The following is a 27,152-nucleotide window of genomic DNA, read 5'->3' on the forward strand; positions in this document are numbered from 1 at the left end:
AAACAAATACGGAATTAAGAAATGACAGGGATAAATGACCCACATGATGGAAAATGTGCTTATAATGAAGACCTCTAGGAAGACTGCATGACTTCTCCTGGAGAAAAAAAAATCCCATAATTTGCATCCCCACATCTGTAGAATTGCCCTGTTACATCCAGTTTAAATCTGACATCTTTAACTTCTGATCCAAGAGTGACAGCATGTGCAACTGCTACTAAATGTATATGTCCATTTTGAAGCAGCTCCTGCCTTTATGTATTTGGCTCTAGATTCCTTCCATTCTGACTTTCTGCAACATAACCGATACAGTTTGCATGTGTGTCTCCGTCCAAATCTCATGTCGAGTTGTAATCCCCAACGCTGGAGGTGAGGCCTAGTGGGAGGTGATTGGGTCATGGGGATAGTTTCTCATGAATGGTTGAGCACTACCCTCCTTGGTACTGTCCTCATGACAGTGAGTTCTTGAGAGATCTGGTTGTTTAAAAGTGGGTAGCACCTTTCTCCCAGGCCTCTCTTCCTCCTGCTCTCACCATGTGAGATGCCTCACTTCCCCTTTGCCTTCTACCATAATTGGAAGCTTTCGGAGGCCTCCCTGGAAGCAGAAGCCACTATACTTCCTGTACAACCTGAAGAACCATGAGCCAATTATACCTCTTTTCTTTATAAATTATTCAGTCTTAGGTATTTCTTTATAACAATGTGAGAGAACAAATTAATGCAATGACCAAAAATGCCTGTACTAGAGGTAACCAAATAAATATTCGTTGAGAAAAGAAATTTTAGGGATGCAGGCTCTTCCTCTCTCTTCCTTTCCTCATTTTCTTCCCTCCTTTCCTTTCTTTGTTGGCCAGACCACCTAGATTCATGCCAGTATAATTCATGTCATTGTTTTGTTTTTTTTTTTTTACTAACACTGAAGGCAAGTCGGGAAATTGTGACTGAATTGCTGAAACAAAGGGCATGTGTTCCCGCCATTCCATGCTTCTAAGGAATTTATTTTAAAAAGCAAGAAAGGGGCAGCAAAGTCACAGAACAACAAAAGGACACATTGGCCACCTTCACTTTTGTTGAGATTGGAGAGATCGGAGTTGAAACCATGAATGGGTGCAAGCCTCAGTGGATCTATTGTGCAAAATAAGTTCTACTTGAAAATGGAAAAAATGACCCTGCATTTCTCTTTGCCATTATCTACAGAGTCACACTGGAAAAAAAAACGCTAAGAGAAGCAAAGTAAAAAGAGTAGTTTCTATTGGCCTTTCCTTGGCATTGCATACTTTTATTCCTTTATTCTTTTCTTGCTCAACCTCACTCCCAACTATTTTACTATTTTGGGGGCACTGGAGACAGGACTTCTGGGAAACATAACACGTATTAGTCCATTTGTTTTCTCTGTGAATTCTTTTCAGCATCTTTGTGTAGCAACAGGAAGGATGTGGGCTCCTTTTCAGATTCAAATGAGGCAAATCAGCCCTGGCTCAGGTTGACAACATCATGTTTATGTTACACTGTGGCCTGAGAACGCCAGAACTGCTGTCTCTAGGTAGGGTGGCCATTTTGTCCTGGGGCTTAATCTCTATTTTTAACATCAGATCCCTAGCCCATGTCTCACAAAAACAACAAACAACTAACAACAAAAACAACAAAACCCCGAAAAACTGCTGACACAGTATAACTACAGCATACTACTAAGATAATTCTGAGTTTTAGAGTGGAAAATATCAGCATATTCAAGGTATTCACAGATATTTTAAATCATATAGGACAGATGTTCAGAAGTGGCAGTGTTTCCGTTCAAATTCTTTCTTTCTTTTTTCTTGAGACAGCATCTTGCTCTGTCATTTAGGCTGGAGTGGAGTGGCACAATCACAGCTCCCTGCAGCCTCAACCTCCTGGGCTCAAGCTATCCTTCTACCTATGCCTCCCAGTACTTGGGACTACAGCTGTGCACCACCATATGCAAAATGATTTTTTTTTTTTTTTTGTAGAAACAAGGTCTCACTATGTTGCCCAGGCTGGTGTTGAACTCCTGGGCTCAAGCAATCCTCTTGCCTCAGCCTCTCAAAGTGCTAGGATTACAGGCATGAGCCACCATGCTTAGCTTCAAATATTTTTTAAGCTTGAAGCATGTGGTAGGAAAATCCTGCCATGTATTTTCACAGATTTATATTCCTAAGCATGTAAATCAAGGAGTAATAAATTTATAATATAAACAAACGTAAGACTTTATTTTATAAAACTGGATGTTTATTACTAAGACTTCTACCAAAAGATCCAAACGAAACCATGGAAGAGAATGTGGAGTGGTGCTAGACAAATAAGTTAATACTGAATTTGGGAACTGAGTCTATTATTAATTCTATTAGTCCAACTTTGTGATTTTGGCAAGTTATTTATCCTCTCTTAAACCTCAACTCCATCCATTCCTCCATCTATCCATCTACCCATGACCCATCCAACAAACACATCCTATCTACTAGACGCCCAGCCCTTGGTGAATTAAAAAGATGAATAAGCTATCAGCCCACTGGAGCAGCTTTTGATAAAACAAGTGTACAAATAATTCTACACAAGACAATTGTCAGTTGGAAGGTGTAAGGTGCTAACAGGAGCTTAGTGGAAAAAGAAGTCACTTCCAATGGAGAGATCAGTCAAGGTTCCATTGAGGAGAGACATATTGTTGTTTGAGAAAGGAGCAAGATTTCTAAATCTAGAGCTGGGGTGAGACATTCCTGGCCACAGGAAAAGCCAGGGCAAAGATGGGCATCAAGGAGGCATGGAAGACATTTAGGGAAGAGTGACGAGCCCACTGGGTGGAATAGGGTCTGAGTGGGCAGGCAGTGGCTCCTCTGATCAGACAGGCAGCCAAGAGAGGACTGGACTGAATTTGGAGCTCAGAGGGGAGGCTCTGAAGAGTTCTAAGCAAGAGTGACTTGGTCTGGCAGCTCCACACAGAATGGCTCTGCCACAAAAGCACCTGAAAGATGCTAGGAAGAAGTTTTAGCACTCCAGGTCAGTGTTAGTAATCTTGCTTTAGGAGGGTGGTGGTGAGGGTGGGATGGAGGGATGTTGGAGGGATAGACAGGGCTGTGAACTGGTGGAATGGAACTGGGCACTTCGTTTATCTCTAATATTCAAGTTTCCACATTCTGGTATTTGGCAGTTTAGTGTACGTGGGGGAAATTAACTTGAAGGTCCCCCAAATAGAGGCAAAAATAGCTTCGGATAAAATTTAGTCCCATTTCTATATATATTGAAATCTCAATATCAATCAGTCTTAAAGAAAAAACTGGTCTTGCAGAAGAAGTGTCAAGGCATGATACACGAAAAACAAGCTATACTTAGGTAAACCTACTAAAGTGTTTTAGCATTTGGTCTGATCCTCCAGACAGGATGCTTTCATAGGAGGAATATTCATGCCACTTTCTATTTTGACAGGGGTCTGAGAAGTGTGGTTCTTTACGGACTTCAGCAATGCATTATCCCAAAAGGCCTCTCATAATACCTTTGGGAATAAGACAGGAAAATGTGGGCTAGATACTAGAACAATGAAGTGAATTATAATATTTAAGTGGGGCTGATTGGTGAGCTAAGGTTCACCTAGAAGGTGGCCTCAGGAGGCCTAAAATGGGGCTCTGAGCTCTTCAACAACTTGTCAACATCTTAGATGAAGATATTGACAATTTGTATGGTGAAATATTCAGATGGAGCAGACTTCTGAAAGAACAGGAGTGACAATCTCAAGTTATAAAAATATCTTGGTAGGCTGGAGTAATAGGCCACAACTGACATGATAAAATTCGTAAGGAAAAATGTGAGGGCCTGAACCACAAAAAAGGTTGCCTAAGTACAGGACAGTGGACATGTGGTTTAGCAGCAGCACATGTAAAAACAATTTAGGGGGAAGTGTTAGCCGAAAGTAATTTCAATTTAAGTCAATAGTTTGACATAGCTGCTTAAAAGTGTGATCTAATGCGGTATTTACTGAAATACACCATTAGCTCCAGCCTCACTTAAGTTGGGATTCCAGTAACACTGAGAAACATAGGTGCTTTTGATATAAACATGTTGGGTAAAGTTGGGTAACAAACCAAGCTCAGCTTAACCAGAGAGAAGTTTTGCTGGTCATAATGGAGGCCCTCCCCTTAGCTAGACTGAGCTAGGGAGGTCAGTAGGAAGAAACAATTAAGGACTCATCAAACTAGAAGCTACACTTATCCATTCTAGTAAGATTGAACTTTGATTTTTAAAAATGCAATGATAATAAAATTTTAGGCACTAAGAGACAGAGCCTGGTTAGAAGGACAATACTGTTCCTCTATTCCTTATCAAATACAATGCTAGGCAATATGAAGATATTTCTTTTATCGTCTGTCTGAACGTGGAACTCTTCCACTGTATGAATAGTTCTGGGCCCCAAGTTGGGGTTTGCTTTTTGAGGTTGGAAAGAATCACTGGGTGAAGGGTACTGTGCCCATGACCCACAGCCAACTCCCTGCATGCTCAGTAGGGCACCTCTCCCACGGGGAAGGAGGTCTTTGCAGACCTTTTACTACCTTTCCTCAGTGTATAAACTATGATCTCTGGAACTTTCAGACATAACACTTAGCTCATGCCGGCAAATGAGAAGCAAGTTTCTCCTTATTCTCTATCAGAAACATGGAAAGAAAGCCAGCACAATTTCTAAACCAAGTTGGATCTTTCTCTAAAAAACAGGAAATTTGTTGCTATGCGTTGTTGTCCTTCCTTGAGCAGTATGCTGTTTATCTTCAGGAAAAGGATCACACAGATCCTGGTGTACATGCTTATAAACAACAAGCAAGGGTCACAGTCGCTCATTCTCATTTGCTGTCCTTGAGGGAGAGAAATCGTATGATGGGTTCAGTCGGTTTTGGCCTCAGTATAGAGTGGCTTCCTGAAAGGCTTCCTTAATAGGAGCCCACTAAAACATTCCTAAACACAAACACACAAACACACCCCCGCCGAGTATGTGTGTATGTGTGTATATAATCTGATAGTCTCTCAAAGCATGACTACACAGAATTTAGAACGTGTTAGCAGTAATATGATGTTAAAAGGACCTGAAATTCTGTTGAGAAAAACTAATACAAACACTGGAAATTGTTGTGCTTAGACAAGAAAATGTAAGCTTTCTTTTAAACAATGGATGGGTTGTTACATGGCAGAATTTCTTCTTAGGATTTGTTTCTAATAATGAGAATGTCCTAAAGATGATCAAGAATACCTTGACAATAGAGATTTCTTGGCAGAATTTGTATGAACAAATACTGGCTGGACTAGATGAGCTTTTAAGGCTCCTTCAAGCATAGGAAAATCATAGCGACATGATTTTGCTACTTTTTTTGTTTTTCTAAAATAGCCCATAGTGTGGACACTAACAAGGTAATCAGGAAACAAATGCCTTGAGACAAGGGTTTCTGAGAAACTGGATTCATGGTTGCTTAGAAGCCAAAATAAAAAAAAAATCCATATTTTGAGGGAAAGCGGATAATGCCAATGGAAAGTTCTTTTTTTTTTTTTTTTTTTGAGATGGAGTCTCGCTCTGTCGCCCAGGCTGGAGTTCAGTGGCGCGATCTCGGCTCACTACAAGCTCCGCCTCCCGGGTTCCCGCCATTCTCCTGCCTCAGCCTCCCGAGTAGCTGGGACTACAGGCGCCCGCCACCTCGCCCGGCTAATTTTTTGTATTTTTTTTTAGTAGAGACGGGGTTTCACCGTGTTCGCCAGGATGGTCTCGACCTCCTGACCTCGTGATCCGCCCGTCTCGGCCTCCCAAAATGCTGGGATTACAGGCTTGAGCCACCGCGCCCAGCGGGAAAGTTCTTTAATATTCTTTTTGGAAAATGGTTATAACCATTTATAAAGCAAGTCATCAGAATTTTAAGGGCAAAGTGACACATACAGTGAGAGATTTTAATAACACCTCTCTTGAAGAGACTGACAGATTAATACGGATATAGAAGATGTGAGCAACGAAAGGAAGAGGTTTAATCTAATGGGCATATTTAGAACTCTGTCCCCACGGCCCCCATCAGAGAATAAGCACTAAAGAAATTCATGGAATATTTTAAAAGAATTGACCGTGTACTAGGCCACAAACCAAGTCTCAATGCATTTTGTGGAAATAGTATCATACAAACAACATTCCCAGACCACAATAGATTTTTAAAGTTAGAAATCCATAACCAAATGATTACTGAAGACTCTCATTCATTTGGGAATTTAAAATGATGCTGCTAATAAAACTCATGAATCAAAGAAGAAATAATTATGGTAATTACAACATTCTTATAACTGAGTGATGATAAAAATACTCCATATTAGAATGTATCAGATTCCACTACAGTTTTATTTAGAATAAAATATTTACATCTTGTCCTAGAAAGAAAAAAAGGACTGAGAATTAATGAATAAGTATGCAACTCAGGAAGTCAGAAAGTAAATAAGAGTATATTCAAAGAAAGCAGAAGAAAATAATAAAGAGTAGAAATTAAAATCAGAAAACAAAGATACACTAGAGAAGATGAACAAAGGAAAAGCTATTTGTTTGGAAAGACTAATAACAGACAAATCAAATCTGATCAAGAAAAACACAGAGATGGTACAAATAATAACATTAGGAATGAATGAGAGAACATAACTACAGATTCAGCAAGGATTAAATAACAGCACACTACTATGAAGAAATATGTGCCATTAAGTTTGAAAATTTCAATGAAATAAAGAATATCACAGAAAAATTCAAATTATTATTCTAACAAGAGAGGAACCTGAATAGTCTAATAACCATTTAAAAACTTGATTATTAGTTAAAAAGCTACTCATCCCTCCACCCCAAAGAATTCAAAAACCAATAAACACTAGGTTCAGATGGTTTTAGAGAAAAAAAAATGAAAAAAAAAAAAATCTGTGTTTTAGATCAAAGCGAAAAGCCAAAACAAAACAAAACAAAATGCAGGAGATAGAAAATGGAAAAGCACTAGGACAATCTCAGAACCAAATCCAAGAGGCAGGAAAAAGGAAAAGTATGGACCACTCGCAGATATAAATACAAATGTAAAAATCCTAAATAAAACATCAGCAAAGAGAACCCAACAATGCATAAAATATATCACGACTAATGTGGATTTTTGCTAATAATGCAAGGACAATTTAAATTTAAAAAGTGTATGACAACAATTCCTGTACTATCAGATTAAAAGAGAAAACCCCAATGATCTTATCAATAGATACAGAAAGGGCATTCAGTAGTAATTAGCACATTTATAATTTTTTAAAATAGAAACTTTTAGCAAACTAGGGTCAGAAGGGAACTTTCATAATCTAATAGAAAGTATTTACCAAAATCCAGCAGTAAGCACCATACTCAATGGTGAAATGCTAACAGCCTTCCCTTTAAAATCAGGAACAAGCTAAGAATCTATGCTATCCCTATTTCCTATCCCCTGTGCTATTTCCGGCAGGTCCTAGCCAGAGTGGTAGGAAAAGAAAAAATAAATACATAAAAGATAAAAGATTGAAAAAGAACTAAAATTTATAATTATTTATAGATGGTATGTTTGTTACACAGAAAACCTAAGAGAAATACAGATAAATTATTAGAATTGATAAGAGGTTTCAGCAAATGGCTAAGTATTAGTTTAATATGAAAAACTGTATTTCTATCCATGAGCAACAGTAAGACAAAGTAATTAAAAAAAATTGAGCACTGTGCTTATATTTCTTGACCTTCACCTCCTGCTCTTCAACAGGCACCTCATCCAGATAAGCACAGCACAATAAAAAAAATTTAAGAAAAACAAGTAACCTAATTATATTGTAAAACTCTGAGAGGCAGGGAGTATAATTTCATGGAAGACCTACAGGATTCCTCTCTATTCTATTCCCACTGAAAATTTTCACTTCAAAAAAAAAATGAGGTGTTATAGATGGGGTTACTTTTAACTGTGGTGAATCACACTTATTTACTGGAAAGACACATAAGCAGGAAGTCCCGGCCTCTGCAAATCAAACTCTGCCTCAAAGGAAAAATATGGCTGACACCTTCTCTTCTACACAGCTTATAATAAAGTCAGCAGGAAGCGGCCCTCCAAAATGGCATCCCACATCAGGAAGGAGATGGATGCTATGAAGGAAGACGTTGGTCAAGAGGTAGGCAAAGCTCTTAAGAAAGCTCTTGAATGCTTGGTTCTTCATTTCCATGAAGATAATAGGTAGAGTTACTTCTGTTGAAATTTCACTACAACCAAACACAGGATGTCTTTTAAGTTCTAAGAACTTCTTGATCCAATTGAGTTCCCTACACTCTTACGCTGTATTCAGGTATGACCATCGGCATGGGGGCCTGGTCAGCTCATGTTTTCAACAGTCTTAGAGAAGGAAACTATGGCATGTACTATTTCTTTTTTCCACAGAGGGGTCGACTTATTACCATTTTTAATGAAGTGGCAATAAAAATGAGATAAAAGGGTAGAGAATGTTCTATATTCACTTGGATCTTACTGGGCAGTTTACTCAATAAAAACATGGTTACCTGAAAATGCTAGATTCTGATGTTGTTTTTAAAAAATATGTTAAAAGCCTAACTCACTGGAAACACCAAAATAAGCAAAGATAGTAGACTGATTTTCTATTTGATTGATTAAACAGAGTACATACCTATAATGGAATAGTACATAGCACTAAAATCATATTGCAACATAAATTTAGTGACGAAAAAATATTCATGGTGCATTGCTAAGTTAAAACAAGCAGGATACAAAACATTAAGTCCAATTTGAAACCATTTTTAAAAAAATTCCTAAATTTGCACCGGGAAAGGACATTCAACAAAATACTAACAATGTGTGTGACTATCTCTGTGTGACGGGATAATAGGTGACTTTTGCTTTGTTCTGTGCGTTCTGTATCTTTAAGGACTTTACACAAGGGGTGTATATTAATATGGACATTATTTTTAAAAATCCGCCATAATGAAAATGCCTAGAATTCACATCATACACATTTTTGGTGGTCACCAAAACATTCACAAACTAAGTACAGTTTCATGGCAATGAAAACACCCAACAAAAGCCAAGTGTCCTGCTGACCGTTAGACTGGAGAACGACCTTTTCTCCTGAACTCCTGTTCTCCCCTGGGCATTTGCCCTGGGGCATGGCTCAGTGCCCCGAGACACTGAAAACGCTCAGTGCTGTCCCAAGAAGACGCTTCCTTCCTTTGGCTTACTCTCAGATCATCAGTGGGGGACAGTGCAGACGGCAGCCCAGCATTTAGGACAGTAGGACGGGAATGAAAATTCTGGGCATGAACAAAGTTCCACTTACCACCTTCAGAATGTCGCTTCTCTGATTAGCAACTTTCTCCTCTCTGAAGCGTGGCCTCCCAGCCTTCAACACCAGTGGCCTATATCTTTTCCACCAATCTCCCACTGCCCCTCACACACTCTCCAGCTGGGATGGAATGCACCTCCACATAACTGTCCATGCAGTTCCCACATCTTGTCCACTGGCCAGGCCCATGTGCATCTTACCCTTCACATAAGCCTCCCTTCTCAGCTCCTCAGGCCTGCACTGGTCTTCCCCTCACTCAGCTCCTTGGCTTATACCCAACACTTGATCATTTGCAGGTGAGACAGTCAAGTTATTTAACTGTTTCCTGTGCATGGCAGCGTCTCGTAAGGGTTAGGGCCAAGAATCTCCCCATTGCCTTCTTCTGACTTCTGGCACAGGTCTACAATATAGTAGGTTCTCAAAACCAGGACATAGATCTTTGAAGGTGGAGTGATTTCACTGGCACTTTTTCTGACAGTAATTTTGTGAGCAATCTCTTCCTTCTGGTCTACCTGTCTGCCTCTCTCTTTATACTTGTCTCATCTTTAAGAGCAAAGAATGGCATTTTTCCTGCTCACTCTTCTCAGCTCATAGACAAATGGCTTCCTCTTTACTTCAGCCCTCATGGAATGGTGCTAACTGAACGGAGGCTGTCCACAAGGGTGCTGGGTCCTCTCGCCTGCTCACTCCCAGGCACCCACAGGCACTCGGAGGGTGCTGCACCCTCAGTGCCCATTCTCATCAAGGACTGTGGATCTTTTGGTTCCCCCCTAAGGATTCCTGCCCTTCGGGACTTTGGTGGGCTATGTTTTACATTCATTTACTCACCCGCTCATTCAGCACCTAGTTCCTTAGTGCCTTCTGTGTGCCAGGCACTGTTGCGTAAACTCATTGTTGTATGTCTTGTTTCCCCACCTACATTGAAAGCTCCCCAACGGCAATGATTATCTGCTACGATTATTTAACTGTCGCCAGAGAATCTAACAGTGCATTCAGAAAGTGTTTGAAAAATATTTAACTGACTGAAAGGAGAAGGAGACAAGGATTAAAGCAGAAGGCTTCAGTTTTCATTTGATTACTCTCTCCGCTGTGGTTTGACTAGAGATGGCGTAAAAAGATAAGGGAAAACTTTGACACTAGCAGACTGAGTAGAGCCTTCATTTTTTTTTCTGGGCCTCTGTCCAGACCAAACGAGACAGTGGTGTATGTGAAAACATTCTTTAAGTTGCAGAATATTTTACAAATACGAAGTGTCATCATCATTATGACATGCATCACCCATACCTTACTGTGAAAAGTTTGATTCCAAACAATAAGCAACCAAATCACCCCATTTTGCAAACTCCTGCAACCAGCAGCATAATATAGTCAGGAAAAAAAGCTGACAGCCTGACAAAACCCAAATGGAAAATTAAAATGAGCAAGAACAGCCACACACCCAAAGAGAGAGCAAACCCGCGCTGCTTGGAGGAGGAAATCCTCTAATTGCCTCCACACTCCTGCTCACTTCCATCTGCTTGCATTTAAGGAAACCCAACTACTGGGCTCCTTGCAGCTGTAGAGAAAAAGATAAGCGTCCTAAGTGCCTGGATGGCTACAGCAGGCAGGCACCAACAAGGAGGACAGAAGATCCACAGGCAAGGCTCAATAGCACGTCTAACAACAAATTTCATGTGTGTTATGCAAAACAGCAATCCAGCTCTCCTGGCTGTGAGGTCACATGAAATAATAACGGAACTCATTCTCAGGAGAAAGGTGGCAGTGGCGTGTGTGGGCAGGAATGCTGCACTGCGCTCCTCACACAAAGAAGTCTATGGGCCTCCCCTCCCCAAGCTGGGAGCTGCATGGAGCCCAGGCTGCAAATAGGTTAACTACGGAGAAGTGACTGGAGACATAGGCACCCATGTTCCTCACTGTGGGGTAACTAAATCGCTTTTGGTTTTTAAAAGCTTAAGTGCAATCATAGTTTACTGCATGCCAATAAACTATGCCAACCTTTTGATTCCAGTCTCACTTTGACCATTTCGCCCCTGCTCTTCCTATCTGAATCTCACTAGTCCCATTCTCCAGTCTGCCCCTGGCCTTCTCCCGTTCTGGGCTGCTGACCACCTACGCTCAGGACCTTACTGTGCCTCCATAGTCAGAGGGATCCCCTAAGGTGCAACTAAATCATATAATTTAAAAAACTCCACATCTTGAAGAACAGGCAATTCACTGTCAGATGATGAAACTGGGGTGCAGAGATGCAAAGACACAAGGTGTGTTCACATCACCAGCCAGTGGCACGGACAGGGCCTGACAGCAGATATCTACAACTCAACTTACATAAAACAGAAAAAGGACACCAGCACTTGGTGGCACTTGTTACAAGCCAGAGACTTGGCAGGGAGCCTTCACATACTTTATCTGAGTTCAAACCTGACATTAATCCTGTGAGCTGGACTGAAAGCAGTTAAGCCACTTTCCCAAAATCTTGCAGCCAGTAATGATGACGTTGGGATTCATTCCCCGGTCTGACTGCAAAGCCTGCTCTTCCTTCTAGCCTGTACTGCCAAAAGATTTCAGGGTGAAGGAAGCTGATGGAGTAGTTAACTCATGAGATGGATTCCTCTTTGTGGCTTTATACCTGCTCGTGGTCTAGCGAAAGAATAGTTAATGAATGGTATGAATGGCAGTGCACTGGAATTCTGGAAGATGAAGCTGAAAATCAGTAGGAAAGGTTGTTATTGAAAATGCCTTGGTTTCCTGGTGTGACCATAGTTTTATAATTTGTGGGGACCCTGGAAGATTCTGGAGAGGTGGGCTTTGTATCTCCAAGTGGCTCCCTCCTCCACAGCAGTCTAAAACCAGAAGGGCAGAGCCTTCCAGGGCGACAACCACGTGGCTTCAAGCACTGAAGGGTGGAGTGGATGCAGCCATGGCAGCCAAGCTTAAGAGGAAGAACGGTGGCTGCTGGGACCTCTGGGACTCTGCAGGGTTGCAAAAGGGGGCTGCTAGCTGCTTGCCCAGGGTCTCCTTATACCTTTCACAAAAAAAATGCTCTCAAGAATCCCCTGGACAGGCTATCTGCCTCCAATCACCACTCCCAGTGCTGAGACTGCTGAGCATCCCTGGTCAGCGCACCATCAAAGCAGGACCTGCATTACATCATGGAGGAGTGTGGGTGGTTCGATGTTTTTTATGTGAAGAAATTGGTTATGCCCTTCCGTGAGAAGGAACAGCTTCAACACGTAGGCTGTATGTATGCAAAATGTTCCTTTGGGTAAATGGTAAAAAGAAATCATCATGGAATCCTACCTAAGTGGCCTGAACTGGAAAAAAATCACTTGTTCATTTTGTCTGGCTCTGGCTTTCTACGAGCAGCAGCGGTGAGGAAGCTTCCCGAGTTGTTGGCCACAGCTGGGGGCCACCCTGGGAGAGGCTTTGCTTCTGAATCTGGTTTTCTGAGTTCTCTAAGACCTCACCAGTTAATGTTGATTACTTACACCTCTAAGTAATCCCTCTTTTATTGTAAACCACAATAAAATTCTAAGCCCCCCCAAGTGACTAAGTGGACCCTCCTCTTGACCATGGGGATTCAAATAAACCTGGAAAACTAGTTCAGGCCATGAAGGGAAGGTGGGGGTCAGATCTGCCTCACTATACCCTCCTCCCTTTGGAGTTCAGGCACAACTGGCTGGCATGAACATGAAAACAGAGACCCGAAGGCTGACAGAACAGGCTCTTACAGCAATGTGATACTAACTCCAACCTGACACTAGCATAACATCACATGACAGATAACAGGCCCTAAAAGGAAATCAAAGTATTTTACCCTAAAATATATTTCCTTGATGTATTTTGAAATGGTCTTGCAAAGATGTCTCTTGTGGGGGAAGTTTGCATGCAGGGGTGTCCAACCTTTTTTCTTCCCTGGGCCACACATAAAACATACTAATGATAGCTGCTGAGCTAAAACAAACAAACAAAAAGTCCATGCATAATTTTTCTGATGTCTGGATATCTGCCACCTGCCACCACAGATAACTAAAATATCCTTGCATTCAAATGGCTGGATACAGGTGAGAATCCCCTTCCCTTACTAGGTCTCTCCTGTGGCTCTGACACCTTTGATAAGAGACATTTACATTTATGCTCTCCAAAGCCTGCTTCTTGGAGGTTTCATACACATGACAAGAATCTTATCTTCCAGGCCCCCTGACCCCACTTACCTCAAGCTGATTTCAACTCTTCAGGCAAAGCTTCATTCTTTGAACCAATTGTCAATCTGGAAATATTTAAATCTACCTATGACCTGGAAGTCAGCCCCTCCTGCACCCCCTCCTTGGACAGACACACTGCCTTCGAAATGTCCAGCCTTGCTGGCCAAACCAATGTATACCTTACATACGTGGGTTTATGCCTTTGTCTGTAACTTCCGTCTCCATAAAATGTATAAAATCAAGCTGGAACCCAGCTACCCTGGGTACATGTTCTCAGGACCTCCTGAAGCTATGTCATGGGTCATGTTCCTTAACCTCAGCAAAAAAAAACTTCTGAATTGATTGAAACCTGTCTCAGATACTTTTTGGCTTCCATTTGGTTTACTATTTTTAAAGTCAAAATTCAACCAAGTCTCAAAGCTCTCTTTGAAGCGGATATCAACAGGATAGGTATCTGAAAATAGCTTGTTTGTCTTGTCCAGTGCTTGATAGTTAAGACAAAGTTTGCTTTTGTTGGAAACCTCCCAACATTTTATTATGAACAATTTCAAACATAGTTTTCATAATTTTACACTGAATATCCATATACTTACCATCCAGCTTTTAACATTATTATAACATATGTGATTTATCAAATAGCTATGCATCTATTCATGCTACAACACTTTTAACTATACATTTTTTTTCATGGACTTTATTTTTCTGAAGTGTAGCTTGGGAGAAAAGCATGCTTTTCAAACACTTCTGAGTGTGAATTCTTGCTTGAGCACTTACTATTTGGGAGACTATGGGCAGGTGTGTGATTTCTTAGAGCTTCAGTTTCCATTGTTAAAAATGTGGGTAACAATGCCTACGGGTGCTGTGCAGATTAAGTGCGATAAAGTGTGGGAAGTGTCTTGCACACAATCAATTCAATATGCAGTACAAACGCATAACCAATTTTCAGCGCTCAGGCTATGCTATCTATGAAACAAAATTGAATTAGTCAAAAATAATGACAACAGTTATCCAGCTATAGGTGAAGCAAGAATGGCAGAATGTTGATGGTCACTGTTGGAGCTGGGTGAGGGTGCATGGGGTCCAGTATGCTACACTGTTTACTTTCTATACATTTGAAATTTTCCACAATAAAATGAATAAAATGTTAAAAAAGCAAATTGGTCACTGGATTTTGTCAAGCAAAAAAAAAAAAAAGAGAAAAAAGAAAAAAGGGATTTGAAATATTTAATAACAAGACTCTGAGGAAGTAATAAGAAGTGGTGATACCGGGGTTACTGGGGGGTTGGGACCCCACATCTCACTCTCACAGCTGTGGGGCAGCGTGGGGAGGAGGAAGGACAAGTCTTGGGTATTTTGTAAAAGCACCCCAGGTGATCTCGTTCACTCCTGTGTGAGAACCCCTGTGCTGGCAGAAAAGTGTGAAACCACACTTTCCAGCATATTAATTGTGAGAATAAGTACTTTGCATAATGCAAAGTTTGTGCCTCTAGCTAATTTGCAGGCAGATGACACAGTGTGAAAAGCCTCTGATTTAGTAGAATAAAAACTATTTGTAACCAAACAGCCTCCCTCTGTTAAGTCAGGGGTGGGTTAACCAAGGACCTCATTAGAGTGCATTCTCCCACATCACTTATCAACTATCTTAACTCACAGAGCTAAGGGGTTCCTTTAGTGCTTTCGGAATTGGGAATCTGGAGAAAGGTGGAGGAAAAAAAACCCACGTTAAACAGAAGTAAAAGGAAAGACTGCTCTTTTAAAAAACAAAATGTCACCCTCCTGTTCTAGTTCCTGAATTCCTTCCCTTCCCTGCTGTGGCTCATTCTCTCTTGTTCCCCTTTGCTGGCAGCTGGAGGCAAAGAGGGGGCTGTGATGGAACCGCTGGGTGAGACAGTATGTGTCTGGAGCCCTCTTGGTGGGGCCGAAGCAGCGTCTTTGTGGGCTGGGATCATGCGGAGGCAGTTAGAGTAGACAGGCCAAGCTGGGCCATCGCAGGGGAGCAAGGCCATTTGCTATCCTGTGGGTTTCCTGAATGAAGCCAGGAAGGAATGCTTGTAACAGAGGACACCCGCATACAGGGTGTGCGCACACATGAGTGCACACACTCTCAGAGGATCAGAAGAATTTTTATACCTATGTGTGGTGGACTGAATCGTGTCCCCTCAAATGCATGTGTTGAGGCCCTAACTCCCAACGTAACTGTATTTGGAGAAGGGGGCCTTAAAGGAGGTTGATGAAAGTTAAATAAGTTCAAAGAGGTAGGGCACTGATCCAATAGGGCTGGTGTTTTTTTGGGAAGAGGAAGAGACAGCAGGGGAACTTGCAGAGAGAAAAGGCCACGTGGGGACACCAGAGACAGTGGCCATCTGCAAGACAAGGAGGGAGGCTCACCAGACCCTGACCCTCCCTGCACCATGATCTTGGACTTTCAGTCTCCAGACTGTGAGAAAATACTATTCTGTTGTTTAAGCCACCTAGGCCTTTCCCCTGACAGAAATGCCCACCTGAAAGGAACCTTTACCTATTTCTCTGGCGTGTGTTATCTATGAATACGTTCTAAGACTTATTCAACAGTTCAGTTATTTTTAAGCACCTATGATGAAAAAGACACAGTGTTGGACATAGAGGTGAATTTTCTAGCCTGAGGGACTAGGAAGAAGTGACATTTAAGATGAGCCTTGCTGGATAAGCAGAGACTGACTAGAAATTTTAAAAAAAGATCTTTGCAGCAGATTAGACTGAGGCTCTAAGCGACAGCAGGAAGGCATCCCAAGAGGTTAGCAAATGAGTGTTCAAAGCCCTCCAAGGGCATAGAGATGGTTTGGCTTTGCTACAGGATCACATTCGAAGTGAAAGAGTTAGATATGGTAAAGAGGTGGGTTGGACAGAGATAATAAAAGGCCTCAGATGCCAGGTTAAGGTGTTTAGGCCTTTCTTGGGGGAGTAACAGGAGCCTTGAAAAGTTTTGAAACAAGAGAATGACAAGATTGATATATGTGTAAAAAGGGAAAAGTGAAGAGACTTGACACAGAGTAAGCACTTGTGTGTGTCAGGCATCACGTCAGCACCACATCTCTTCTCTTTTAATCCTCAAAACAATACCATTTTGGACATGAGAAAGCTGAGTCACAGCAGGGTGGTGACTTGCCCAAGACCCCACAGCTGGTCAGCAATGGAGCTCAGATGCAAGCACATGCCCAGTAGCAAAGTTAATGCCCTGCATTTCCTGCCATTTAACCTCAAGCTCACCTCCCACACCATCATGTATTTTCCTCCCAGTCAGAATGGCTATTTTAACAGGGCCTGCAATGTACACTGCTTTTAGGGTTGGAAAGCAGGCAGATTAACCACAAAAATTTCCAATGCACATGCCACCTCTAGAAATATCATTCAGCCTTCTAAACAAAGCTATATGTAAACCGGTTCTTGCTGTCTGCATTAGTCCATTCTCACGCTGCTAATAAAGACATACATGAGACTGGATAATTTATGAAGGACAGAGGTTAAATTGAGTCACAGTTAAGCAGGGCTGGGGAGGCCTCAGGAAACTCACAACCATGGCAGAAGGGGAAGCAGTCACATCCTTCCTCACATGATGGCAGGAAGGAGAAGTGCCGAGCAAAGAGTGAAAGGCCCCTTATAAAACCATCAAATCTTGTGAGAACTCACTTACTATCATGAAAACAGCAGCATGGGGGTAACCGCCCCTAGGATTCCATTACTTCCCACCAGGTCCCTCCCATGACATGTGTGGATTATGGAAACTACAACTCAAGATGAGATTTGGGTGAGGACACAGTCAAATCATAAAATGTCTTTTCTTATTACAACACAGTCAAAGGGTCAAGTTGGGAATTTTCCTGTTGTGTCCTACAATATCAAAGTAACTAAAGATCGTAATTTACACATAAAGCTGTAAAAATATATAGGGAATATAGTGGTCCTGGGTAAGTAGCCACCCCAACATCGAATATATTTTTAATGCAATATAAACAGCTGCTCTCAAATAACCTCTGCTCCCCAAATCCAACAAGATCACCCAGTATCCAGGAAAATACAATGCTGTTTTCTGTGTCTACCTTTAAATGACAAAGTAAGTCATGCTATCATCATTTGATCTTTTGACATGGCTGCTCTTCTAAAACTTTGGGTATATTGAAAAATGAGAGTAAAAATCAGGTTAGAAAGAGTTAATTCCCTTAATATGTAAAAATCAAAACATATCATGCAAGTAGAACAACTCACATTTTCTTAAATGTGCTCTCCTTCAAGGGCAAAGATTTTTGGTATTTTGGAAGCAATACTTACAAAGGTAACTTGGGCACTATCTTTTTTTTTTTTTTAGATGAAGTCTCGCTCTGTCACCCAGACTGGAGTGCAGTGGTGCAATCTCAGCTCACTGCAACCTCTGCCTCCCAGGTTCAAGCGATTCTCCTGCCTCAGCCTCCCAAGTTGCTGGGACTACAGGCATACACCACCACGCCCGGCTAATTTTTTGTATTTTTAGTAGAGATGGAGTTTCACCATGTTAGCCAGGATGGTCTCGATCTCCTGACCTCGTGATCCGCCCACCTCGGCCTCCTAAAGTGCTGGGATTACAGGACTGGGTCACTGCGCCTGGCCCTTGGGTGCTATCTTGAAAATCATGTGTGTACTCTAAGATACAATTGTGGCTAATGGTTTGTTAGAAGAGAGAAAAAACTGCTGAGAGCATCACTTCTATTCAACACACCTGCTGTGCTGTGCACCTACTGTGTGCCAGCACTGAGACCTGTGCTGGGACTAGATAGATCAGGATAAGCAAACTGAATAACATCAGGGGTTGTTAAAATTCCCTTAAAACTAATGAGGGTGTAAAAACATTTATTTTTTTATTTTTTTATGTTAGAATCAAATTCTGAGAGCTATTCCTTTGCAAAACAGGCAGCATACTTTTCACTTCCTTGTCTACTTACACCTCAGGAATCATGTGCTGTGGCTTTGCTGTAAAATTTTCACAACAGAGCCTATCTCTTCTACCTTCAAAAGGCAGTGGGGTGGAAGTGGGAACATGTGCATGTATGTGTGTGTGCGCGTGTACGTGTATGTGGCTGTCGGGGATTCCTCCCTTTTTGCTCTATAGATATACTCATACTTTTCACACTGCAGCGTAATTGTTGGATACGGTTCTTATTCATTAAACAAAGTCCTTCAAGGTATATGCTGTGTCTCAATGTATCTCTGTTTTCCCAGACTAGGAATAATGCCCAGCACTGTTCTTTACATGTTTACTGAGGGAATGAATGATTGTTTCAACTGTGAGCTTTGTCTTCAGACTCCAGAACGTTTGACAGTCAACATATTCCTCATGGTAGGGCAACTCAAAACTTTCAAAAATTTATATGCCATGTGTACAAAGAAATTTCAGGACAAACTCATTGAGGTGTAACTTATACACAATAAAGTTCTCCCTAAGTGTTGATAAGTGGATACAATTGAGTAAGAGCAGATGGTTCCTACACACTTACCAGGGCCCTGTTCTCCAGGACTCTGAATGAATGGAGGGGCAGTGGGGCCTGGGGACCCAGATTTTTAATATCTTCTCAGGTGATTCTGGTAAAAACTCCAGGTCAAGAGTCCCTGAAGTAGATGATACTCTGCCACTATATTTTATATTTCCTTTCCTTTTCTCATCCCCAGGCCCATCCATCACTCTCAGTCCGACTATTAATATTGAGGATAAAACCAAAACATTTCTGCTCAGCACCATACTTGGAAACAAAATCTAGGTACTTAGCCACTTGGCTGGAGTCAACTATAATTTCTGGTTATTTAGCAGAAATACAGCTGCTAAATGACATTTTGAAATGAACATGAGATATCCACTTAAAGAAATAAAAAAGCTTTGAATCAGAATGGGATAAAAGGATAGTGATTTGGGGGCTCTAAGTGTGTATTACTGTAGGGAAACGGTGGGGAAAGAGAAGAAACCAAGCCACTCACAACAACACTGTTCTAATTCCAAAGGCAACCCCATACCTAAAGTTTTTTAAATGGTGGATTTCAGGGGATCTGTGAATAGTGAGGTTGACATCAAGTCAAAATCCGAAGGATACAGCACTGAAGGGAATGTAAGAAAATTCATTTGTATTACAGGAGGGCTGGCTTTGCAGTGCCATCCTTCAGTTACTGAAAGATATCAAAAAACTTGATCTTCTCTAGCCTTCACTTAACTGAGAATGTTGGAAGATGTGGGGTTTTGGCCTCTAATTAGTAATATGGGACAATCTTTTCCCTATTTGAGTTTCAATTCTTATAGCTCAGGGTTTGTAGTTCAGTAAAGTCTATCACAACAAACTCCAGGAGTCTGTTGCCTTTCTTCTGTCATTTTCTCCCCTGAGATTGTGATTATAATCTAATAATTCAAGTAGTGGGGTCAGTGGTCAGAGACTTGACATTTAGTGGAAATGGAATCTAACCTTTACCGATATTTCATTGTGAATAATACTCAAAATGGGACCGACATATTGGGAGACTATTTGACTCGTTGGAAAAAAGAAACCTAACCACTGTTAATCAAAACAGACGTATAACTGGTCTAAAAAACAGACATAAACTTGTTCTGCTGAGGTCCTGGGGAGATAACTAGCTAGTAAATATTTTACAAATCCATTGATTAAGATGGGACTTTAAGAAAGAATGAATTAAAAAAACAAAACAAAACAAAACAAAACACCCTGGCTTTGAAAAATGCCAGTGAATTACTTCTAAGAGAAGGAAAATTATGGAAACTCTGCTGTGGAGAAATTTAAAAGTATGCTTTACACTATCATTTACAGGCAGCGTATGTTGGTCTCACCAGCTGCCAGGACTGGTAGAAAACTGCTGAGCTAGCAGTCATGACCAAACCAAGCATCTCTCTGTAATTACAGTTAGCTGGAGAGGGGGAAAATGGCACAAAGAGGACAGGAATACGTGGTTTCAGATGGGGGGAGGGCAAAAAAGCAGATCAAGTTTCTCTTGAGATTTAAATTACAGAACTAGCTGGGTGTGACCTTGGACTATGTCCTCCGTACCGCTGGACCGCCCCGCACTACGTCCTCCATACTGCTGTGCTGCCCAACCCCATGGCCCGCAGCCACACTGGGCACATTTCAAGTGGCTTGTCCAAATTGAGATATGCTATAAATATAAACTACACACGAAATTTCAAAGACTTAGTACAAAAATATCTCAATAATTTAACATATTGACAGTATGTAAATGATAATATTTTGGACATATATTGGGTTAAACAAAATATGAAGTTTAATTTCACTCATTTCTTTCTACTTTCTTCTAACCTGGATTCTAGATAGCTTTAAATTGTACATGCTGCCTGGCTTTGGTTTCTAGTGGACAGTGCTGATTCAGACCTTTACTTCTTCACTTGTTAAATGTGGCTGATGGTGGGAAGCTGGGGTGGTTCAGATGGGAAGAAACATTGTGGGTGACAGGTCAGGGTAAAGCATTACGGTGACTGCTTATAGACTGAAAACTTTAGCTTAGTATGAGGAACACACAAGAGCCAAGCTAATCAAGTCTGTCCTACTTTATTTTGTGTTCTTATATACCTGTGACTGGGTAATTCATTAAGATGAGAGGTTTATTTAGCTCATGATTCTGTAGGCTGGCAAGTTCAAGTAGCATAGCGCTGGCATCTGCTCAGCTTCTCAGGAGGGCCATGTGCTGGGTCAAAACACGGCAGATACGTGTGAAGAGGCCAAACCTAGGAGGGGTGTCTTTACTTTGGAAGAACCCTAACCATTTCCTCGAGATCTAATCCAGTCTCGGGAGCACGAGAACTCTCTATCACAAGAATGGTATCCAGCTGCCCATGACCCAAATACCTCCCAACACTGCCACACTGGGGGTCAAATTTCGGCATGAGATTTGGTGGGGACAAACCATAGCAAGGTTTACCTGGGTCCTCCTCAACCTCTCTGTGCTTCAGGTGGTTAATGCGTACAATGAGATACAGGACCAAATTCTTGCATGATGAAGTAAGTCTAGAGAAGCTCTTTACCTGCACCATTTCCGGTCACTCCAAACTCAAGAATAATTCTGGTTAAAACAAGTAGAATGACCAACAGAGATCTTTAGCCTCTGCCAGGACCCATCTGGAGAGGCACTTCTATTTGTCCATTAGTTCTGCTTCAGTCCCTCTCAGGGACCGACCTGACAGAGTTCCTGTGACATGTTAACACAGTTAAAGACACACAAAGAACAGAGTGCAAGATGGGAACAACAGATGTCACACCCTTCTGAAGGAGTCAGAACAAATCTAAAAAGCAAAATCCTACAGAAGATATGCAGAGGGAAATGTATTTGCATTCTTTTAAACTTACATATGAAATACCTACTACTGTACTGTTAACTTACCCAATTAAAAAATCCAAGATTGTATAATAACACCTTGGCCTATTAAGCAATTCAGTTAAATAACACTTCTATGAAACCCAACTTTCCCCCTCTTCAAAAAAATCAAACATCCCCCAAATCAAAACAGGATCACTTCCCAAGCATATTAATTTCTGTGTAAAAGAGGATATTAAAAACATACACACACACACAAATGACAATGAAAATCCATTTATAAACAAAGCCTTGGCCTACCCAAGGCTGCCTCAGCCAGCAGTAGTGCTGGTGCTGAAAATTGGCAACTGGGCTGATGAGTTTCACGTATCTGAATCAGTCACCGCCATTGAAAAGTTGGAATGATTAACATAAAGATGCCGGTTTCCAGTTGGGCACGGCTTGTCTGAGGTCCAGCAGCACCTGCCCTTTAGATGTGCCTAGTTTGTGCTTCTCCAGCTGTAGTCTCCTGGCTGACTTTCCTTGTTTAGGGACCTACTCAGTCAGGCAGGCACTTGTGGCCTGAGGCAAGAACTGTAGTGGGTGGGAGGGGGGGCTGCGGGGGAGGCACGGCCAGAAGGGATGAGAGGGAACATGGAATTATTGAAAAATCCTGGCTCTAAACCTGATAGATATGGTTCGATCTTAGCTCTCCCATAGAGTCTGGGTGACCCTGGGCAAGTCACTTCACTAGTCTAAGCTGTAATGTGGGAAGAAAGTGAAAAATGTTCTACATGTGAGGAGCCTGTGTGGTACCCCCAGCATGCAGTAAATGCTTTGCTAAAGTTATTCCTTCTTATCCCAAAGGCAAGAAAAAAAAAGTTTAGCCTAATCACAGCAAAATCCAGGTGACCACCAAGGAAATGGCTAGAAAACCATCACTGCAAAATATGAAGGCCTAGGTCATACACTACAAATAATTCAGGAAGAGAAAGGTAAGAGTAAAAAGTATCAGACAATATTTCAAAGTAATAACTGAATCCGGTGAGGATTATCCACGATTACTGAAGCCACTGGATGAAACGAAGGTTGGAGCAGGATGTTCACAAATGACCCACGTATCAGCCTACAGATGATTTATTAACTCAAGGTGCACCTTGACATTGGTTAGGTCTGGTTACCATCTTACCCAAGAGATGAAACTTAGCACTGAGGATGGTGGAACAAGGTGACTTCTGCCCCCGATGTGATGTAATATCAGGTGAATGACATCACTTATAAAGTATCCTTGGCAAAGATGTTTAACCTCCACTTAATAACAAGCCTCTAGATCTAACCAATTTTAGGAAGAGAAGAGCATGCTAAACAATGCTGTGAAGAAGCAGACAAGCCCAGAGTGTAAGGCAATGAACTTGAACTTTTCAAAAAGTCATTGTTTAAAGTTATATGATAAATGAAAGAAAAGTTACCAACCAAATTCATCAAGTGTATTTGATTGGTTACTAGATTTCGGGGTGGGGGTGGGGAGGTAAGTTATAAAATATTGTTTGGGAATTTGAATATGAATTAATACTAGATAATATAAAATTATTATTAAATTTTTAAGATGTGGAAATAGTACTATAGTATGGTTATATAAAAAAAATCCTTATTCTCAGAGGATGGGTGGTGAAATATTTAAAGTTATATGATAAATGAAAGAAAAGTTACCAACCAAATTCATCAAGTGTATTTGATTGGTTACTAGAGTTCGGGGTGGGGGTGGGGAGGTAAGTTATAAAATATTGTTTGGGAATTTGAATATGAATTAATACTAGATAATATAAAATTATTATTAAATTTTTAAGATGTGGAAATAGTACTATAGTATGGTTATATAAAAAAAATCCTTATTCTCAGAGGATGGGTGGTGAAATATTTACAGGTAAAGTGTCAACATGTTTGGTACTTTTAAATGGTTCAGCAAAATTTTATATAATATGTATAATTTATATATATAGTTAGAAGAGGGAACAAAGCAAATGTTGCAAATGTAGAACAAATGGTGAATTTAGGCAGAGGATATAAAGTGTTTATTTTATAATTCTCCCAACCAGCAAGTTGGAAATTTGTTTTATAATTCTCCCAACCAGCAAGTTCGAAATTTTCCAAAATAAAAAGTTAGGAAAGAAACTGGGAGAGGAGAGGGAAAGAGGGAAAGAGAGAGGGGGAGGGGGAAGGAGAGGGAAAGAGAGAGGGGGAGGGGGAAGGAGAGGGAAAGAGAGAGGCAGAGGAGGAGGGAGAGGAGGAGGGGGAGGGAGGGAGAGAGGGGGGAGAGGAAGAGGGAGAGGGAAAGGGAAAGGGAGAGAGTGGGAGGGAGAGAGAGAGGGGAGAGAGGGAAAAGGAGAGGGAGAGGGAGGGAGAGGGGGAGAGGTAGCAGGAGAGGGAAAGGGAGAGAGGGAGAGGGAAAGGGAAAGGGGGAGAGGGAGAGGGGAAGAGGGAAAAGGAGAGGGAGAGGGAGAAATACAAAACAGGAAAGAAAAAAAGATGAGATAATATCACTACTCCCTCTCTCCCTCTTTTAGAATCCCTTCAACATCTATATTCAGGTCAGTTGCCCTGGGTTCCTTTTCATTCAATATGGTTTTATTTTTACCAATTTAATAAATTTCATTGTGTGCTCATCAAACTGATGTAGCCACTGTCTCAGCTCCCTTGCTGGCTGACATCAAAACTAAACTTTAAACAAAACTCCAACAGCTCCTGTAAGGGTTCACCAGGTAGGTATGAAGTTGAAGATAACAAATCAAAAACTTGTGAAATCAACACCTACTTTGCTATCAGGATGGTTTTAAGTCAGGTGGATGCGAGGCTATGGGCAGAGCATCCTACTGGGCTCTCATCTTTTCCAAAGACAGTACTCTCTCTCACACCTGCACTGGACACTCACGGAGGTAGGACAGGTACAACACAACATGCTGGCCAGCCAGGCCACCGGCGTTTCAGAGAGTCTATTTCCATATGGAGTGTGTCATGCCTGAGTTCTGATGCCTGGGGCAGCAATTGCATGACCTGCAGAATAGCCACTCTGGATTCAACTTTCAGGGAGTGAGAGCTCCCAACGAGGTGGAAATTAATTCTGTGATGCCTTTAACACACAGAGGGCTATAAAGGATCTGGATGCAGATAGTGCGGGTGTGCACCCAGCTCTACTGCATTCTAGTACAACCTCAGAGCAGTGTTTCTCAACAGGGGTGCTATGAACACTGAGTTAGGGACAGTTCTTCACTGGGCAGGACTGTTCCAGGCACTGCAGGACATTTACCATCCCTGCCCCACTTTCTCTTGCATCATGTGCCAATGGCACCTCCCAGTCCTTGTGAGGACAACAACAAACCCCTCCCCATCTCCCACACACATTCCCAAATGCCTCCTGCCTTAGACATCAGCTAAATTCTCTGAGCCTCCAATGGGTGATAACATTGATTACAATGCCTAGGAAGTGGTTTCGGAAGATCAATTGTGCTGCAGCTTCCCCCCTCCCCCCATTAAGGGGATGCAGTCCCCTTAATTTTTGAGATGCAGTCTTGCTCTGTCACCCCGGCTGGAGTGCAGTGGCGTGATCTCGCTCACTGCAACCTCTGCCTCCCAGGTTCAAGTGACTCCCCTGCCTCAGCCTCCTGAGTAGCTGGAATTATAGGCGTGCACCACCACGTCCAGCTAATTTTTGTATTTTTAGTAGAGACGGGGTTTCACCATGTTGGCCAGGCTGGTCTCGAATTCCTGACCTCAAGTGATCCACCTGCCTCAGCCTCCCAAAGTGCTGGGATTACAGGCGTGCGCCACTGTGCCCAGCTAGCTGTTTACAAACTTAAATGAGCTATACAAACGATAACCTAATACGCATCTGCACAGGCAGCCTGACATCAGAGGAAGGGCTGGGGGTTGGGACCAACCACCTGGATCCCAGGTGGGAACTATTACAGTCTTCTCTCTCTAGTCATGCACTAGGATACGTGACAGCTACTTGTTCTGAAAATGCTTCCCCTTAATAAGTGGGAAGTTTTGATTTATAAGTATTGCTACAGATAAAAACGACAGCATAGTGTGAATTTTAGAGTGAAAGCAGATGGCAAATACTTGGATGATTGTAGCAGAGGAACAGGGCGGCCTCCCGCAAAGCAGCTTCGAGGAATCTGGTTTAGAATGTTGCCAAAACTAACCTGGAATGAAAATGAGACTTCTCTTAGTGAGCAAGTGATACAATGACTATGGAAATTACTTTAGGAGCCAAGATGATACAGTAACACAGAAGATGACACCCTACCCTCCTATGCCCAGGGCCGATTTTCAAAATGATGTGCTTTAGGGATCTGTTCTTTAAACATGTGAGTGATGCTATGGCAGGGAATCAGTCTTAAAGGGGGGGGCAGACTGCTGCATACAACCTCAGATGGAATCGTAAGCCCTGAAGAAAAGTTGACAATGGAGACTGGAACAGGGATTCTCACAATTTCGTGTGCATAAGCACCGCCTGAAGAGGCTGTGAAGAATAAAGTCACACACCCACCACAGGGATTCTGTCTGATTCTACCAGTCTGGGGTGGGCCAGGATCTGTGTGTTTAATGAGCTCTTAGGCCAGTTCTGAGGAAGGGGCCCACAGGCTGCTCAGGGAGACTCAGGGACACCTCTCCAGAGGGCTCTCCGGTGGGAGCCTCCGCCTTTAACTCCTCCCATGGGCTATTCTTGCTCTCACGTTGTGGCCTTCGTGACTCGGAATTTAGGTAAAAGTGTTTCTCCAGTCCCTAGGTCTGGTTGGATTTTGGGTTACAAAATTGTCCGTTTTCACTCTTTATCTTGGCTTCTCCTCCCGCTGTACACACATTGTGTAAATAAGCTAATTTTATTTTGCTGACCGGACAGAAAGTTCTGACCTCTCCTTGAAGGCCAAAAGTCTCAGGTATTAACAGAGAAGTTAAAGGCTGGGATGGAGGAGGTAGAGCAGGTGAAAGACACAGTCTTAAAGAACAACAGTAAAAGCAGATACCTACCCTGGGTCACAAGCCAACAGCAAAGGCATGGAAACGGCCCCTGAGGATCACTCAGGGGTTGCAGGGGAGCAGGAGCAGTGCTGGCTGGGACACACTGGGTTGCAAAGGGATAGTGTTCCCACAGATACTTACATAAAAATATCTAGTGCCAACACGCTGTATTTTTCACCTCCCTCAACTCTGCTTATTAGTCAATGTTCCTGAATGCCTCCAAATCCCATTCATCTTAAAAACAGTAGACTGATAAAGTCTCTGTATCTC

The 27,152-nt window shown here is 41.9% G+C and overlaps 1 protein-coding gene across 2 annotated transcripts in view; it reads right to left on the reverse strand.

Annotated features, from left to right (window-relative positions):
• The window catches only part of FYN (FYN proto-oncogene, Src family tyrosine kinase), a 195,262-nt gene that overhangs the window by 88,257 nt on the left and 79,853 nt on the right, over nucleotides 1–27,152 (reverse strand). Inside the window, exon 1 of one of the 2 annotated variants that reach the window (XM_011935023.1) lies at nucleotides 9,549–9,640. The exons of the other annotated variant lie outside the window; for it this stretch is intronic. The gene's annotated coding sequence lies outside the window, so the exon portion shown is untranslated. Of the gene's footprint in view, nucleotides 1–9,548; nucleotides 9,641–27,152 lie in introns of those variants that run through there. 2 annotated transcript variants of the gene reach the window in all.

This window comes from Colobus angolensis, unplaced genomic scaffold, assembly GCF_000951035.1.
Source record: "Colobus angolensis palliatus isolate OR3802 unplaced genomic scaffold, Cang.pa_1.0 Scaffold14, whole genome shotgun sequence".
Classification (NCBI taxonomy): Eukaryota; Metazoa; Chordata; class Mammalia; order Primates; family Cercopithecidae; genus Colobus; species Colobus angolensis.